The sequence below is a fragment of the Podarcis cretensis genome (genome assembly GCF_951804945.1).
Source record: "Podarcis cretensis genome assembly, chromosome: 14".
Classification (NCBI taxonomy): Eukaryota; Metazoa; Chordata; class Lepidosauria; order Squamata; family Lacertidae; genus Podarcis; species Podarcis cretensis.
The window spans coordinates 34,141,197-34,158,974 of NC_137183.1; the positions used below are offsets into that span (position 1 = coordinate 34,141,197).

General features: G+C 44.9%; 1 long non-coding RNA gene across 1 annotated transcript in view; it reads left to right on the top strand.

The window, feature by feature from the left end:
• Nucleotides 1–17,778, top strand: part of LOC307202577 — a 359,325-nt gene that overhangs the window by 64,782 nt on the left and 276,765 nt on the right. The window lies entirely within an intron of this gene.

A 17,778-nucleotide genomic window follows, 5' to 3' on the forward strand; every position in this document is an offset into this window, starting at 1 on the left:
CAATCTAGAAGTAAATCTTTTTCAGCTATGAGAGCGAACTGTCGCTCTAGTTCAAGGATGGAATTCTGAATAAGGTAGCCCCTGCCCCACAATTATATGATAACTGGTTGCCAGTTCATTTATGGGCCCCATTCAAAGTTTGATGATGTGGTTTCCTCTAGAAGTTGTTGGACTACAATTCCCATCATCCCTGATCATTGCTGATGGGGACTTATGGGAGTTGGAGTCTAAAGGGATAAGAGAGTCAATTACCAACTGAAATCATTTTTGGTATGCAGAGTGAGCAGCATTTAAGCTATTGATTCTTGGTCGGAGAGCAGACTTGTTGCAATCACATGCAGAGAGAAGTGCTTGTAGATGTGAAAATAATAAAGTTGCTTACTAGAGGAAATACAACAAATAGAAAGGTTTCTATTTCTAGTCTAAGTAGTTTAGAGAAGAACAAGACAACCATGCTGTCTCCTTTGTTCTCTCAAGGTGATATCTCATCTTGAGATCTGACAGAGAAGCGTGAGAAGGAAGTTGTAAGCAGGATGGAACCTGAGAATATCAGGTCTAACACCAAAGAAAGAGACAACTACGCTGGTAGGTTAAACATACAGGGATAGTCTGGGAATCTGGAAGCCCCTCTCCATCTGCCTTAAGCCATGCAAAATCCCTCTTCTGCAAGCCAAGTTGCACCAAAACTTCCAATTCGAAGGTTACTGCATTGCCTACCCCTACAATAAAGCCTGCATTACAGTATTTTCAGTGCCAGGGAAAGTCTTTCTTCCTCACCCCAGCCTTTTGAGTAGTTTGAGTTGTTTAGTAGTATGCATTAGCAATGGTTTTACAATTTTATAGTTTTGCTCTTTTTTAATTATTTTTTTATTTTTTTTACCAACAACCAAAACACAGTGAAACCCCCCAGGCGGCTGATACATTGGGTATACATAATCAATAATAACATATTCAAAACAACCATTTGTACAATTTTATAGTTTTAACATCTTTTCTCATTGAGATTTATTGGGGTTGTTCTTTCCTTAACAGGGTCCATTTCAGACTTTGCTTAAAGTAGAGTTTTGCTGGTGGTCTTTGCTTAATGTGTGCATTTTACAAATTATTTGGGGGGCATTGTTAGGTTTTTGTTTTAACTGTAATGGGATGCTGTTTATTTTTTTTAATTTTACGAATAACTTTTAAGCACCTCAAAGCATCCTGAAACTTTTGCATCAGGCAATACATCCGTTTGTTTGTTTGTCTGTTTAACAACAGCAGTAGCAACAACAACAGCTATGGTTTTTTTTCTAATTGTAAGGGAGATTTTGTATTCAGCAATGCATAAATTTAAACAACCAAAACAGCCCTGACGATTTCATTTGAGTTAACAGAACTTGTGTATCGCATAATTATAAATAAAACTGTAGCAATGTGTTCTGGGCCGAACAAAATGAGCATGCCTCTCTTACATTAAGAACTTAAGAGAAACCCTCTAGGGGGTTTTCAAATACTATACAAAGAATCATTCACTTATTTCCATTTCATTTCCCTTCATGCCTTCACCCTCATCCCCACCCCCTTTTGCCTTTCTCATTTTGCCTTCCTTGAGTTGTACAGAACAACTTTCCCCCCTGCATAAAAAGAAGAGAGCGGCAAGCAGGCCTCTGCCTGGCTTTGAAGCTCACTGGGCCAGGCAATCTAAAAGGAGGTCAGTTGCTGTGTCAGTTGCTCAAGTACAAAAGATGCATACTGTTAATTTTGTTAAGTAGCCGGAGAGGCAGTATCCCAACTTCACAGCGCTGAGCCCCCATCTCTCTCTCCCCCCCCCCCCGGCATTAATGCGATAAAAGATTTAAGAGGCTGGCATGGTAGAAAGAAAAGGAGAAGGAGCGTGAAGCTTTTAAACCTTTGGTAAGGGATAAAAGGAAAAAAGTATTTAACATTCTTGGTGGTTCAGCTGTATTCTATTGATTGTGAGAGACAAGATTTGGGATCAAGATTTCAGAGTGGTTTTCCCCAGCCTCTTCCCCCTCCTCTACCTGAGCCACCATGGACAGACTCTTAAATCATTCTGAAATACGTGTTTACACTACAGAGCATTATAAAATGCTCCAGCGCTGGCCTCCGTGTTATAATTAGGCCATAATTAATTAATATATTGAGTTGTAGAAATTGAACGCCCTGTTGTCCCGCCGACTGATTTGATACGAATGCTTAAATGTCAACATAATTTCTACCAGGACGTGTGTTGAGGCACTTCATAAACGTCCCCGCGCCTGTCGGTGTGATTTAGGGGTCTCACAAACCTTTTGGTTCCTTCTAGCGTCTTGGAAAGACTTCATAAAAGCGGGCTAACCTTCTCCTTTTCAAGCATAATTGTCACCAAATGCCAAAGAGAACTGCAACCATCTCATCAAGCAAATATATATATTTATACCTGAGGTTAAAAACCTAAGCCTGAGATGGAAACCTTCAAGTGAGAACTGGCAGCTTGAAGTTCATGGTTCCCCAAAATAGAGGGAAGGGGATTTGGGAGTGCAGGAGAAATAGAAGAAGTGACATTGCGGGCTGTATATATATAATTCTACCCTGTCACCTGTGATGGTGATGCAATTTCCTCCTAGAAGCCCCCATATCCTGCATTCTCCCAATGCATTCTGGGAAAAATAAATTGCCTACCAGTGGCAGCACCAGAGTGATGCTATGTGAAGAAAAACATAGTTATGTGAGGGGGGGATGCTGTCTGCCAGTTTCAAAAGAGAGGAAATGGCTTTCCATGTAAATAGCAATCGTCCCCGAAAGCTTGAGGGTTTGTTTGCAAAGGAGAATTCTCTTGAGCCCTGGTGGCTTCACCTGGCAAGGTGTAGACAAGCAGGAACTCCACCAGCTCATCTTTATGGTGAGTTTTATGGGTTTTTATTTTGATGTTTTAGATACCACTTCATTGTTATCATTTCTAAAGGAAGTTGGCATTGGTTTGCATCTCTCAAAGAATGGGCACTGGGCTTCAAGGCAAGGTGAGAGATGGATGGATAGTCCCTTCTGTTTCCTCTGCTCTGATTGCCCACAGTTAGGAAGAGAAAGGAATTCTTTTTTGCAACACTGCAGATCCTTCACGAATCAGCGCAGTGGTGGGACACTTTTTGGGAAACCTTCTTGGAGCAATGTACCAATGGTGGGTGGGACTATATACAAAAGTAGGCAGAGCAATGGATGCAAATTTTACCTTTGTACATTAAACTAGTTTACACACACACACACACACACACACACACACTGGACTCAGCTAGATTGGTAAGAAAAAAGAGTTTTATATGCATTGTATATGCGATATAACACTGACACCAGATGGCAATGTGGAGTCCTGACTTTCCCTATTGGATTTCCCTGTATGAGTTTGCAATGTGTTTAACTGAATCGCTTTTTTGATGTGTCTAGTTCCAGCCAGGGGTTTAGGAAGGCGGGTGGTGGGGGCGGTTCTGCCCTGGGTGTCATCCCTGAGGGTGTGTGTGTGACAAACCCCCCACCGGGCGGATCACCGGCCCACCCCCTGGGCGCCAAGCGCCATGCCAATCGCCCCCCGGGCACCAAGCGCCGCACTGATCATCCCCAAGGGGCACTGATCGCCATGCCAATTGCCCCAGTGGGTGCAGATCATCACTCTGATTGCCCCCAATGGGTGCTGATTGCCACACCAATCGCCCCCCGGGTGCATAGCATGTGCGCTGCTTTGGGTGCCTGAGCGGCTAGCTCCGCTTCTGGTTCCATCACCTCTCTATCCTCCTTTGAGATAAGCAAGAGGAATCACCCTCAATGACACATTCCAGCCAGGGGAAAACACTGAAGGAGTTCTGAGGGCCAGATCAGAGGCCTGGATGTCTACATTTGGCTCCAGGGCCTGAGGTTCCCCGCCCTGAAGTAGTCTAATAAAAGGTGTGACATTTTCACCACTCTTCTGGTCTCGTGTTTCTATTCTGGCATGTGTGCAAAATATATAATGTTAAATATTACTGATGGCATTTAAAAACCTCCATAATAGTTTGTTACCTGTCCACCTTTAGCCAGCTAAGTGAAGTTAGCAGCAGAAAGAAAGAAAAAGAAAATTGTCCAATGCAGGAGCAAATCCATAGAAATGTCAAGATGTCTTTGGGATTAATGGCACTTTAGTCTAAATTGTCTTTGCAGTTTGTCAAAGTTATTGTTCTCGTTGGGTTGTAAATTTCTCCCCTCGCTTTGATATTATTGGCAAAAGGAGAGAGGGGCATAAAATTAATTAAAATCTTAATTACACAAATTCTTTGTAGCATTCGCCTGGTAGGTAAAGTCAGGCATTATTTCAGTTATCTTTTAAAAGTGAAAGAAAAAGGAAACAAGAAGGGAGGGGGGTGGTTATTTAGCATCAGAGAAAACTTTTTGGCACAGGATGTTGTTAGCAAATAGTCAATGCAACATCTGATAGTCAAACCAATTGTATTGCACTTATAGCAGTGAAACCTTCAACCCTGATTGGCTGTGCTGGTATTCTGGCTTGAAATAGGGTAGGACAAATGTGTATCTTACTATCTAATTTTTCCAATCATAAATTCAGTTCACTCCATTTTTTCATCATTTTTTTATTTTACTTTAGAGACATCTGCATGAAAATTTATTCACATTCCCATGTTCATTTCTCCTAATATACACATTGTCCTACAAAATGTTGCCTAATGGACACACATATTTGCAAGTAGTTTTCCTGAATATGGTGCATTTTTGTTTGCTCTTTTCACAAATATATGCATTTCCTGTGCACTTTCTTTAGAGTGGGTTTTTTGTTTGGATTAACTACATTGCAACATTCAGATAGTTCCACATTTCAAAGGGTTGCTGTGTTTTGGTTCGTGGATTGGTTTGGGAGGTGAAAATTTGGTAGGTTTGCAAATAGCATTAGCTCCCCATCTTCAGGGGAGATGCACCAAAAATGCACTGTAAAATCTGGAGACATGTGCCATCCAACTGGGAGAACTGGCAGTGTCAGATGGGGTCTCTCGGCTACAAAATGTGAACCAAATACATTCTTCTCCCATCTCTGATTAGTTCTGGCTACATTGTGATGTCACTGAGGGCGAGGGAGAGCGAGGGACAATGAGGGCAACTTCCTTTTTGTGTGTCTGCAGGGTGTGTTACCAATGGCTAAAGGCAGGCAGTGGTGGAGGAAGGGGGGCAGTGGGGGCGGTTCACCCCGGCAGTCATCCCTGAAGGGGTGACATCACTGCCCCGCCCCCCTGGGACGCTCACCACTTGCTGTGGGTGACTAGCCCCACCCCTGAAGGCAGGTAGATTCCTTGCTGCCCCCAAAGCTGTCCACAACCAATCATGACTAATTTTGTCTCAACCTTGAAACATATCCATTTTAAAACAAACTGCCTGCATTCTGCAGTCAGCAAAAGCTGTCATCCTGCGTGGGGTGAATTTTCCATTGAAGAGATTTTATTTTAATTAACTGCTAATGGGATTGTAAAGTCTTAGTTAACTTGAAAGACAATTTCCAGAGGAATGTATAGGATTCACTCCCCCCCCACCTCTTCCCCTCACTTTTTCAGATTCTCCCTCCCCTCTTTTCTTCATGTCAGAGAAAGGTGACTTGCCGTCAAGAAATGGCAATGCCATTGGAGTAAATTAAAAACCCCAAAGATCAAAGCTCTCCAAATCATGCTGAGATCAAACTGAGAACTTGAGAAAGTTGAGGAGGAGGAGGAGGAGGAGGGAAGAGGAAGAAGAAAGGGGGGGGACTTGGAGTCTTCCTAACTTGTCTGCAAACAGCTAAGTATTTGACAGGAAAATAAAGGTCCCCTGTGAAATGCAGAGCTTGGAAGTCTCTATGAGTTCCTGTGCTTTCTGTGAGCTGCAGAATATATGCCTGCATGAAACTTGTGGCTCTCAAAGAACATTGGCCACAATCCAGGAAAAGTGAAGCACTTTTAAGTCTTGCTGATCTCAACATGAAAGTTAGATAAGTACTTAACTCTCTCCCCCTTTTAAAATCAATAGTGTCAAGATTCTGGTTTTCAGCTGGATATGGGATGGGTCATTTCTAGACTTTGCAAGTGCTGAATGTATAAATATCAATTATCGTTGGGAGAGCTGAGAAGCAGGGCTGGTGCCATCAGCTCTTCTGGAAAGATTAGCTCCAATAAGTCTCCTCTCCTTCAAATGTCACATAGGGATGGGTCGCAGCTCAGTTGTAGAGCATCTACTTGGTGTGCAGAAGGTCCCAGTTTCAACCTCGGTCATCTCCATGCCCCCATTCTGAAATCCTGGAGAGCTGCCGCCAGTCGGTGTGGATTTGAAGTGTATTTACAGGATAGCAAACCATGGGAGGTTGCCCAGGGCAGCAAATTGAAGGAGGCACCAATGAGTACCCAATTTGCTCTACTGAAAATGCCACTAATATTATATTAGTAATTCCTAACTTGATGGGTGGAACATGCTAGCGTACCATGAGGGGAGAAAAAAAGTTGGTTGTACTGTATAGTCAAAGTCTCCTGTGTGCCCAAAACTGTGCACCCACACAGGAGGTTTTCTATTTTATATCTCCATGACAGCACTCTCATTTTAACACAAGTGAGCATAAGAAGTTCCCTGCAGGATCAGACCAAAAGGCCTATCTATTCTAGTATTCAGTTGCTCATAGTGGCCATAGTGGCTACTTTCAAAAATCTGATCTGCATTTTTCCTTCCCTTTTGTCAGATATACAGCAAAGTCCCCCCCCCCCCCAAAAAAAAATTTCAGTTTGCTACAATTCCATGTCAGTTTGTGGTGTTACTTTAAACAAAAATCCTCACAAATATTTGTCGGCATTTTTGTGTAATTTTTTTCCAAACAAACACTTTTTCCAGCAGTTTTCCCGAATATAATGCATTTTGCGTTATTGTCAGGGATATATATATGTGTGTGTGTGTGTATACATTTCCCCAATCTGCACAACTGTGTACACATATTCAGTTGAATGACTGCATCACAAAATTCAGAGAAATGTGAATTTGGGAGGATGACTGCTTTTCAGTTTGCATATTGTTTCAGGAAGTGCAGAGCAAGCCAGATTTCTCCCAAATCCTTAGCTCAGAGCTGGCAACATTGGAGTTAGTGGGGAAAAGTGATGCTGGTTCAAACATGGCCTGGGGTGCTCTATGAAACCCGTCAAAATGGTAGCTGCCATTGCATGGCAGAACATTCACATCTTCGTGCACTGGTCCCATTTTCACTTAGAATCAGTGCTGGATTTATCTCCGCCATGAATTTTCTCCTATCATTTCTATGCAGGGAGTCAAAATGCGTAGAGGCAGAAGATGAAAATCCTACTGTCAGGGAGCAAATGCGGAAAGAAACAATGGAGATCAGTTCAGCATTTCAAAGACTTAAGCAGGGATGCCTCTTTTCTAAACCAAAACAGGCACAGAAAGCGCTTTACGTTGCATTATAGCAAATCCGAGGATGAGACTGAGAGAACAATATATCCATGTATCTTTCATGCATGACTGCCGTTGTAAAGCAGGATGAGAAATTATTTGACCTACAAAGTACAGCAGGGAGCGCATACATTTTTCAAAAAAGCAAATTGCAGGACTCGCTTTGGGATTCCTAGAGGCATGTTAGAGAGGTAAGAGAAGAAAGGGGGGGAGGAGAGGGAGGAGGAGAAGCAGCTATCAAGGCAAGATAGAGCTGAGCTCTCCAAAGGGAAAGAGGGTTCCTGTGAATGGAAGCCAGAAACAGAGAAACTGTGGCCTTCCAGAGGCTGTTGGACTCCAGTTCTCATCTTTTCTGAACAGTTATTGCGCTGTCTGGGCATGATGAGAGCATTAATGTAACAAGGCAGCAATTTCCATTCTAACCTGTACTTCTCCCAATCAGCAGTGTTTCCATTCCACTGCAGTTCAGTTTCTGCTGAATGTGGTGTTATTTGGCTCTCTGCTATTTAATGTAAGTTATGTAACAATTTCATAACTTACATTCCTTTTAACGTAAATAAAATTTCAAAAGAATGTTTAAAGAGTAATAACTTATGCATCATTTGTGAACAAACAGAACATCATCAATGTGAACAAATCTCAGTTACATTCACTTGACTGATTTCCATTCCTGACCACAAACAAGCACATGTAGATGTGGCCTTAGATTCCATCTTTGAAACATGGCTATCCTTCAAAAGCCACAGTTCTGAGGATACCATTATCCAGTCTAGAAGTGTGCAAGAAAACTGTGTGTTTGAGGGAAATTTGCATTAAAAATGCATATATTTGTGAAGATAACATAGTGAGTTGCATTATATAAGGGGAATCCCTTTGCCAAAATGTGTAAATCAGGCAAAACTGCATACAAATATATGCATTTTTTTGGAGAGAGAAGCACACTGAAATGCTGGATTTTCATGAGTTTTTTTTAAAAAAATGTTTTGAAATATTACAAAACTGATGCAGAAGTATGGAAATGAATAAGAAACAGGGGAAAAAAAGAAATTAGCAGATTTCTCCAACCCAGGTCTGAGTGGCGGCTAAATTGTGTGTGGGGGGGGGGGAGAAGAATGCTGAATGACCTCTGTGGATGCAGCCCACCTTGATGGAGGACTGGGGCAGAGCCTGGAAGGTCTAATTTTAAGCATGTTCCGCCCTCTCCTTCCCAAGTGTCACTGGCATCCCCTACCTCCCTTTGTTCCAGTGCAAGATGTGCTGGCTGCTGCCACAGAGGGTCAAAGCAGGAATGATTGACCTGTGCTTTGGTGCATGAGGAGAGTGCAATTATTTTTCACCTACTCTACAGAAAGGGGGGGGGCATTTTTGTTGGGTGCCAATGTTACATAGGTTCGTTGGACAGGGATATACAGGAAAGGGAGCAAATCATGCCACCTTCTGATGCTTCCCCAAGCTCATTGCTGTCTGAAGGTTTATCAAGTGGAAAGTTTACCTGGTCATTCTTTCACCTTCCACGAGAACCACCAAATTGTATTTATTTATTTGTTGCATTTCTATCCAAGGAGCTCAGGGTGGTGTACAGTGGTACCTCGGGTTACAGATGCTTCAGGTTACAGACTCCGCTAACCCTGAAATAGTACCTCGGGTTAAGAACTTTGCTTCAGGATGAGAACAGAAATCACGTCACAGCAGCGTGGCAGCAGCGGGAGGCCCCATTAGCTAAAGTGGTACCTCAGGTTAAGAACAGTTTCAGGTTAAGAATGGACCTCCAGAATGAATTAAGTTCTTAACCTGAGGTATCACTGTACATGATACAGTGATACCCTCCTTTTCCCCCTCACAAGAACCCTGTGAAGTGGGTTAGTGTGAGGGATACTGATTGGCCCAAGGTCAACCAATGAGCTTTATGTAGGGATTTGAACCTGCATCTCTCCCAGGTCTAGTCCTGCCGTTATACCACACTGGCTCTCAAAATGGAAAGTAAAATGGATGGGTTGTAAATGCTGGTGAAACTGTCATTCTGACAGTTTCACCACTGTTCAAGTCAGGTGTTTTGGGGGGTGGGGGTGGAGGTGGGGTGGGGAGAGATCTAAAAGTAAATTCCCCAAGTAATAGATGGATACATTTACAATGGATTCTCCTACAACTGTCCACACATGCACACATATGTCCCACTTTAAGGAGCAGAAATGCCCTCCCCAGGCTCAGTGTGGAAATGATTCATTATTCCTATTAAATACAAACAATCACTTTCATTTGCTCACAGAGCCAAACAATTGCAAGCAGTAAATTTGAACCAGAAAGAGCGCATCGAGTAAACCTTATTTTTACCAAGCGAGCATAAGGAAAAGCTTTCTTGGCAAAGCGCTCAACTCGAATACAACAAAAGGCAATTTAATTTAGTAATACAGCCGAATGAAAAATGGAGACCTCAGGTTTAATAAGAAGGGGGAGGGGAAAGAAGCAGAAGACCAGCATATATCATCCCAAAGGATAATTATGAGAAACTATTTTGTATGATCCAGCTAAATCAAAGCTTTTAATGCTTTCTTACACCTGTCAAAAGAGGGAGATTTAATGTCTTAAAAATGGGGATTTTGCAGACTTCACTGCCAAGAAAAAATGATTTGTCCCTTGATAAATTATGGTTGGGCTTTCCACCTGGGTGGCAGCGGTGGGGGGGGGGGAAACTATACTGACACTGAAATAAAGGCCAATGAACAGTTAGATAGGCTCAACTGTTCCTTTGTGTCTAATACCTGATTGGTTGTTGCTGTTTTTAATTATAACTGTAGACCCACATGCAGCCTCGCCCTGCCCTAAATTTCATTCATGGATTCTTTCTTTTTTCTTCTTCTTCTTTAGGTCTAACACATTTTTTAAATCTGAAAAATGCTGTAAAAAAATGCCCCACAAGTTGCAAAGCAATCAGTTAAAGGGAATGTTGTGCTGACCATCACTTCACCACTTGTTTTGCAGTGAAGTTCACTATGAATAGACAGTACATGAGGGTGATGATGGAGTTTATAGCTGGGAGATAGTATTTTAGTATTAAAAAGGCTCAGTTTGAGAGAGAGGGCAGCTGAACCGGCAGTTGACATCAAGCAGGCTAGGGGCCTTTAAGGGTTTTCAGTTAGGGATGCATTGTTTTCTGCTCTGTCCCTTATCCATCACTTGCATAGAATCATAGAATTGTAGGGTTGGAATGGACCCTGAGGATTGTCTACCTGCAATGCAGAAATATGCAGCTGTCCCATACAGGGATCAAACCTGCAACCTTGGCATTATGAGCACCAAACTCTAACCAAGTGAGCTATCCAGGCAGTGGTGTTCCATTGCAGTTGGTGCCAGCAGGAGACACAAAAAGGATGAGGGGAGGATGGATCTAGCATGTATACTTACAGCAAGCTCTGCCCCATGCACTGATACCATGTCTTCCCAGTCGTCCTCTTTCTCCAATGTAAACAGGTTCCTGGCTCGACCTCTCCGCAGCCAGGCAGGAGAATGGGATTGCAGGGTCAGCAGGTGAGCCCATTCAGAGGAGGGGCCCACTCAGTGCACCTTGGCCAACAGCACCCTGTCCCACAAACCACCACCCCACCGGAGTCAGTTACAACACCAACAGAACTCCACACCCATTCGCATTCAGAGATGAAAAGCTGCAACCCAGAGGCCTCTTTCTTTCTGCGATGAGTGGGGGAGAAAGGGAGAGAAATGGGACAATTCAAATTGAGGCTTTTGACAAGATTTCTTCAGGAATGCAGCATGTTCTCCCGTTTATCTTCAAGCCTAACCTCCTGGCCCTTCTACAAAGCTATTTCAGAAATGGATGGTGGAGGCAATATCAGCCGCGGCAACCCGGGTGACCCCTTGGAAATGTGATGTTTTTCTGGACAAAGGTTTTAAGGGATTTGCTCACAGATGAGTCAAGGCGTTATCGAGAGAGTTAACCTTGCTAATTAAATAGAAAGAAACACACACTCCGAGGAACGTTCAGCTCTGGCTGGGCTACAAGGTACCTGAATTAAAAGTGATCTGAAGAAAGCAAGCGCCACCAATGAAACTAGGGCCCTTTGCTTTTTAGGCTGCAATCCTAAATAGACATTCTAAGGAGCAGTGGGGGCTGGTGCAGCAGAGAGCAAGAAACCCAACAGTAGATGGTGCCAGAAAGCCACTTCTGACCTCGGGAGGAGGTGGTGTTGCTGGCTCCCAGCCCCACTAGAACAGGGGAATCCTCTGTCGCATCATTGACAATCGGCTGGCGCAGGGGGTGTGGCTTGCCGCATTTAAGGCAAGCGCGGCAGAGGAGCCTCCTCTTTGCCTCCGATCAGCTGGGGAATTTCCCACCCACTCACCCTTTAAGGTTTCTCCCTTGACCTTGTTATGGACTTCGGTTGGTCGCCGTTAAGGGGCCTGGTAGGAATTTTTCCATGTGGCAAATTGGCCCCAGCCATTTGGTTTATTCACCTGCCTCGTAGCAAATCGTCACAACTTGGTGGTTTGGCGGTTAGGCATTGGTCGGGGTAATTGTTATGCAGATGAATGGGGGGAGGAGCGCCATCACCTCTCCCGGTGAGTGAAGGGTAGTCCGGTAAAGGATTCCGGGGGGCGTGGCCCCGTCTGAAGCCCAAGGCACGCCCCCGAGCGGTGACCCAGGGGGAGTGCCTTGTTGATGTGCATCAGCAGGGCTCCCCCTGCTGGTGTTAACCCTTCCTGGCCTCTCAGGGGAACAGACTGAAGCCGGATAGTTGATTAGGACCAATGCCTAAGCCAATACCGCTCATTACCTGTAACCAAGTTGTGGCCAATTCTAGCCCATTAACTTAAATAATGGTGTCTCATGTCTTTATTTCTACTGGTGGGAGACGGGAACTTGCCACGCAACCAACACCAGGCAAATACAACTGATTTTGTTTCCCATCTTCGTAAATTAGAAGGCAGGCAGGCAAGCAGGCAGAGGCTGGCTGACCGTAGAGTTCTAGGTAGGGATCTTTCCCAGCCCTACCTGAGGATGCTAAAGATTGAACCTAAGACCCTCTGCATGCAAGAAGGAGATGCTGTACTTGGGGATGCTGGGAATTGAACCTGAGGCCTTCAGCATGCAAAGCGGTTGCTCAACCACTGAGTTATGGATCCCTTTCACAACCGGTTATGCCTCATCTTCCTGGAAAGATCTATCTATCTCTCCACTATGCGCATCCAAAGCAGGGCCCTGCTTCCCTTACCATCAGTCCATAGAAGTGGTTTGTTCAGAGCTGACATTGTCAGCTCCAGTGCTTTTAATGGGCCCCTGTGTATAAGCCAATTTTTATTTTGCAAAACAAGAGGTCAGTTAAATTTGGCTCCCATGCTGGAAAGTTTGGGCCAATTTTTTTTTAAAAAAGCACAGCCATACTGGCAGTGGATGATGGAATTTGTAGTCCAAAATGACCGTGCTGATTGAGCTGATGGGAGTTGTGGTCCAACACTTCCAGAGGACAACAGGTGTAAGAAGGTTGGTATACATCAGCTACAACCCATTAGGAAATGCAGCAGAGAAGAATACAAATCTCCTTTATTAATTTTTCTGGGAACAGTGTGAAGTTTTGTTTGGTTTTGTAGCATGTTAGCACAACTAAGGGAACATGCACAGAAAGGGAGTATATGCAAAGTTTCCTTTGCTTTAGATTAAAGTAGCCAGCCAATTCCCAACCCCATATTTAAAGCTCCCTCTGTTCCTTTGGCAAATTAAAAGCAATATATTTTTGCCACAGCCTCTGTGACACAGAGTTCATATGTTTGGAGCCTACGGCTACCTGCACAACTGGGGAAACTGAATACAATAGACAATGCCACTCCTACAATAATGTATTTAAAAAACTAGGCAGTGGATCCTTAGGCATGCAAAAATTGTGCCACACCTTGCAGAAGATTTGTGCCAATAGAATGTTTTCAAAAGCTGTTTTTTTTCTGAAGCAGGAGAGTGCCATTTTCACAGACTTAATTGCTTAACATTGCTACGGAGTTTGGGGAAGCTTCTGAGGGTGAAATTAGATGCAATACAAAATGTAGGTTTGCCCACAACCATGAAAATCAATACCTCCCCCAGGTCTGGCCCATCTTTCTTGGGACATAGATTACTTGGAAAGATGATGTAAAAGGGAAAACAAAATTATTTCAACCTGAAGAAGATAAGAGTATAGCACAGTAATTGTCCTGCTCTGCCTCATGGCAAGGGTCAGCCAGGGTAATTTTGAGGCTAGATCCAAGGCAAGGTGTGCTAAGGTGAGGTTCTAGGGAACACAGACTGCTGAGGTTGCTCCAATGAGGAATGAGCAGAAACGGAGTTCTTTCATACCACCACCACCAGGTACAGCATAATCATCAGCATCACCTGCAATGTAAGATTGTACACTATTTAAAGGGGCCTAGCATTCTCCACTCATCTCCAGCTATAAAGGCAGTGCCAGATTTATGGCGGTGTGGGCAGTTCCCCTGCACAGGGCACTGAGCCGAAGAGACCCCAAATTCAGAAGATCCATAATTGAAAAGATCCACTCGGGGGCACCAAAGTTTGCCCTTGCATAGGGCACCATATTACAAAAGATTACCCAAGTCCACCCCTGGTGAGGAAGTGGGGGACGCTCAGACCTCCCAGAATCTCATACAGTGTAATTCTTGGAGTCAGTGAATGGCAGTGCTACATCTTTGGGGGTGGGCACTGGTGCCACAGCTTCACTGCATACCAGTGCCTCTGAGGCTGCTCCTTCATGCAATTTCAGTTTGAGTTCTTTGCCTCCCATCACTGATGAAAAGAACCCAACCCCTGGTTCGACAGCTGTTGAGTGGAGGTATTTATCCTGTGGGGTCGGGCAAGAAGGAACATCCAGCAACCTGGGCACCTACCTCCTCTCAGGAAGATGCACTCAATGGTCAGGTAGGTCTCAGCCTTTTTGCAGGTTTTCTCACTGCCTCTCCTTCTGGCCTCACACCCCATCCCCTGACATTTATGGATTGCTCTGGACCAGGCATCCCCAAACTCAGCCCTCCAGATGTTTTGGGACTACAATTCCCATCATCCCTGACCACTGGTCCTGTTAGCTGGGAATTGTGGTCCCAAAACATCTGGAGGGCCTAGTTTGGGGGTGCCTGCTCTGGACCATCCAACCCAATCCATGGCTGTTTTTGCCCAACTTAATCAATACCCAAATCCCTCTGAATAGCCCTGATTTGGCTTGGGACGGCTGATTCCTGTGCACAGCCCTAATTACCATGGCATAACAGTGTTACAGTTTGGGGGATGCTCTCTGTGGGTAACTTCCACATCTGTAATTCTGTCTATGTGAGATTAGAATCTCTAAGAGGAAAGCTGCTGAACCACTCAGATTGGTTTCTCTGTAAGATAATGGCCTTAGCTGGTTTCACGGACTGGCTGGGTGCAGAGGAGTGGAAAGAGGCACCAGCTGGTGAACCACCAAAGGAACTCCCAGAGGAAAAGGCTCAGAGCCAGCAGATTGGTGGTGGGATAATGATGAGTGGTCAGAGTGAGAAGAGCAGAGCATGGCCATTAAGAGCAGACTGGGGGAGGGGAGGTGTCGAAAGCTGAAGAGGCAACAGGGTTTAGTGAGCAGGAAGAATCTGGAGCAGAGAGTAGTCTAGACAGAAACAGAAGAGGAGGCTGGAGTCAGAGGCAGCAATGAGGCAGTTTGATGAAGAATCCAAGATATCTCTCACTCCTGCTGCAACCAGCTCCCCTTCCCTTTGGTCTCTCAGAACACACAGGGAAATGAAGAGGGTGTAGCAATGAGATACAAGGCAACAAAGCCTTAAGCTGCTAGGGAAGGGACTGGGGGAGGAGCCTTAGAGAGTGGTGGGAAGGCAGGGGCCTCCAGTCCTTGCAACTGCCTCATTGGGGCCAGACCTACTGGGAAGAGTTGCTGTGATCAGTAGGCCTGCACCGATTTCGTTTCTTTGAATAAGGAGTTAACTTTGCTGACACTGGTGTTTTTTATTGCTGACCTCCTCCTGACACCGGCTCCTGGCAGCTGGCCGGTTAAGTACTGCCATTTTACATGTCCAAAAAGGTAGGTCTGTTGCCATAAAGACAAATGGGTGGGCCTTTTCCCGCTTCACCTGGCTAGATGCTGTATTGTTCTAGGAGGGAAAACAATAGGCCGAGTGGGACTGTGTGTGAGAGGCAGAGTTTTGGCTGGTGCTGGAAGCTGGAGATAGAGGCATGTCTTGCTTTTGGGTGAATGAAAAGATGTGACTTGGTGCTTTCCTTGGATCTGCTGGAGTGTTAATGCTGTGAGCCCCTCCACCCCATGTTTAGGCTTTATATATGTATAAATAAAACCATATAACCTAAAGATGCCACAGTCTCCACTGACCACCATTCCAAGGAAACCAAAACCTGGGAAAGCACAAGCCTCCCAAGAGTCTCTCACCACTCAGAGATTGGGGTGTGTATAACAAGATGAATGTGTCATTACATCTACCTCTGCCCGTCCCTTTTATTCTCCTTTAGTTCTTGTTCCCTCCCCACCCTAACACACACAGGTGAACACAGGCACACAAACACAATTCACAGACAGAGACACACTCTTACATGTATATTTCCTTTCTTTACTCCCTATTCAAAAAGGAAAATTGTTGCATTGTTAGTCTGAGTGATGTTTGCAGTGGGGGCCTCAGAGATGAAATTACATGCTCTGAGACTGACACATTTCATGCTAGGAGATAGAAATTTTTAAAAAGTGTTTTCAGCTAACACACACTGGCAGGCTGAATTCTCAAACCTCATCCCTTAAAAGCAGAACTTCTTTAAGAGAGAAAAGGGAGGAGAGGGAGAAGGAGGGAGGGAGCGGGGAGAGGCAGGGAGGACAATTTGATTTACTATAATCCATTGCTCGCAGAACTAGTGAGATATACTTTTTCTAATCACCCACTGAGAGAACATTTCTCTCCTCCCCGCTTCCTCCTCCCCACCAAAACTCTTCCTATTTTAGAGATTAGGAGTGAAGAAGGTGAAGCTTAGTAGCAAAGATGAGTGCCTTGGAGTTTACAAGATAGCATTTCTCCTGAATGGCTTAATGGCCATGTTGAATCAAGAGAGAGAGGCCATTTGGAGGCTGCTTCAAAGGATGCACTTAGCTTCATTTGCTTGCCTCTTGCATTCTAAGGAGATGTGGACAAACACTCAGGGTGACGGGGAAGATGGAAAGGGTGGGAGGAAAAACACCAGAACCAGGCCAAAGGGGGGCCATTTGCTCCAGTATCCTGTTCTCAGAGTGGTCAATCAGATGCCCCAATGGGAAACAGCAAAGAAGACCTGAGCACAACAGTGCACTCCCCCACTGGTGATTCCCAGCAACTGGCATTCAGAGGCATATAAAGGTAAAGGGACCCCTGGCCATTAGGTCCAGTCGTGGCCGACTCTGGGGTTGCGGCACTCATCTCGCTTTATTGGCCGAGGGAGCCGGCATACAGCTTCCGGATCATGTGGCTAGCATGACTAAGTCGCTTCTGGCGAAGCAGAGCAGCGCACGGAAACACTGTTTACCTTTCTGCTAGGTTGGCAGGAGCAGGGACCAAGCAACGGGAGCTCACCCCGTTGCAGGGATTTGAAATGCCGACCTTCTGATTGGCAAGTCCTAGGCTCTGTGGTTTAACCCACAGCGCCACCTGCATCCCCTATTCAGAGGCATAGTGCCCCTAAAAGACATCGCCACCATGGCTAGGAGATGCAATATGCCACAAAAAATTGGCAGCCTGGTCTTGCATTACCCTGCCCTTTCCATCACTTTTAGAACATTGCCTTCCACTGGCAGAGCAATAACATGGCGAAGCATGGCTAAATTGTTGTTGTTGTTTAGTCGTTTAGTCGTGTCTGACTCTTTATGACCCCATGGACCAGAGCACGCCAGGCACTTCTGTCTTCCACTGTCTCCCGCAGTTTGGTCAGACTCATGTTTGTAGCTTCGAGAACACTGTCCAACCATCTCTGTCGTCCCCTTCTCCTTGTGCCCTCAATCTTCCCCAACATCAGGGTCTTTTCCAGGGAGTCTTCTCTTCTCATGAGGTGGCCAAAGTATTGGAGCCTCAGCTTCACGATCTGTCCTTCCAGTGAGCACTCAGGGCTAATTTCCTTAAGAATGGATGCGTTTGATCTTCTTGCAGTCCATGGGACTCTCAAGAGTCTCCTCAAGCACCATAATTCAAAAGCATCAATTCTTTGGCGATCAGCCTTCTTTATGGTCCAGCTCTCACTTCCACACATCACTACTGGGAAAACCATGGCTTTAACTATATGGACCTTTGTTGGCAAGGTGATGTCTCTGCTTTTTAAGATGCTGTCTAGGTTTGCCA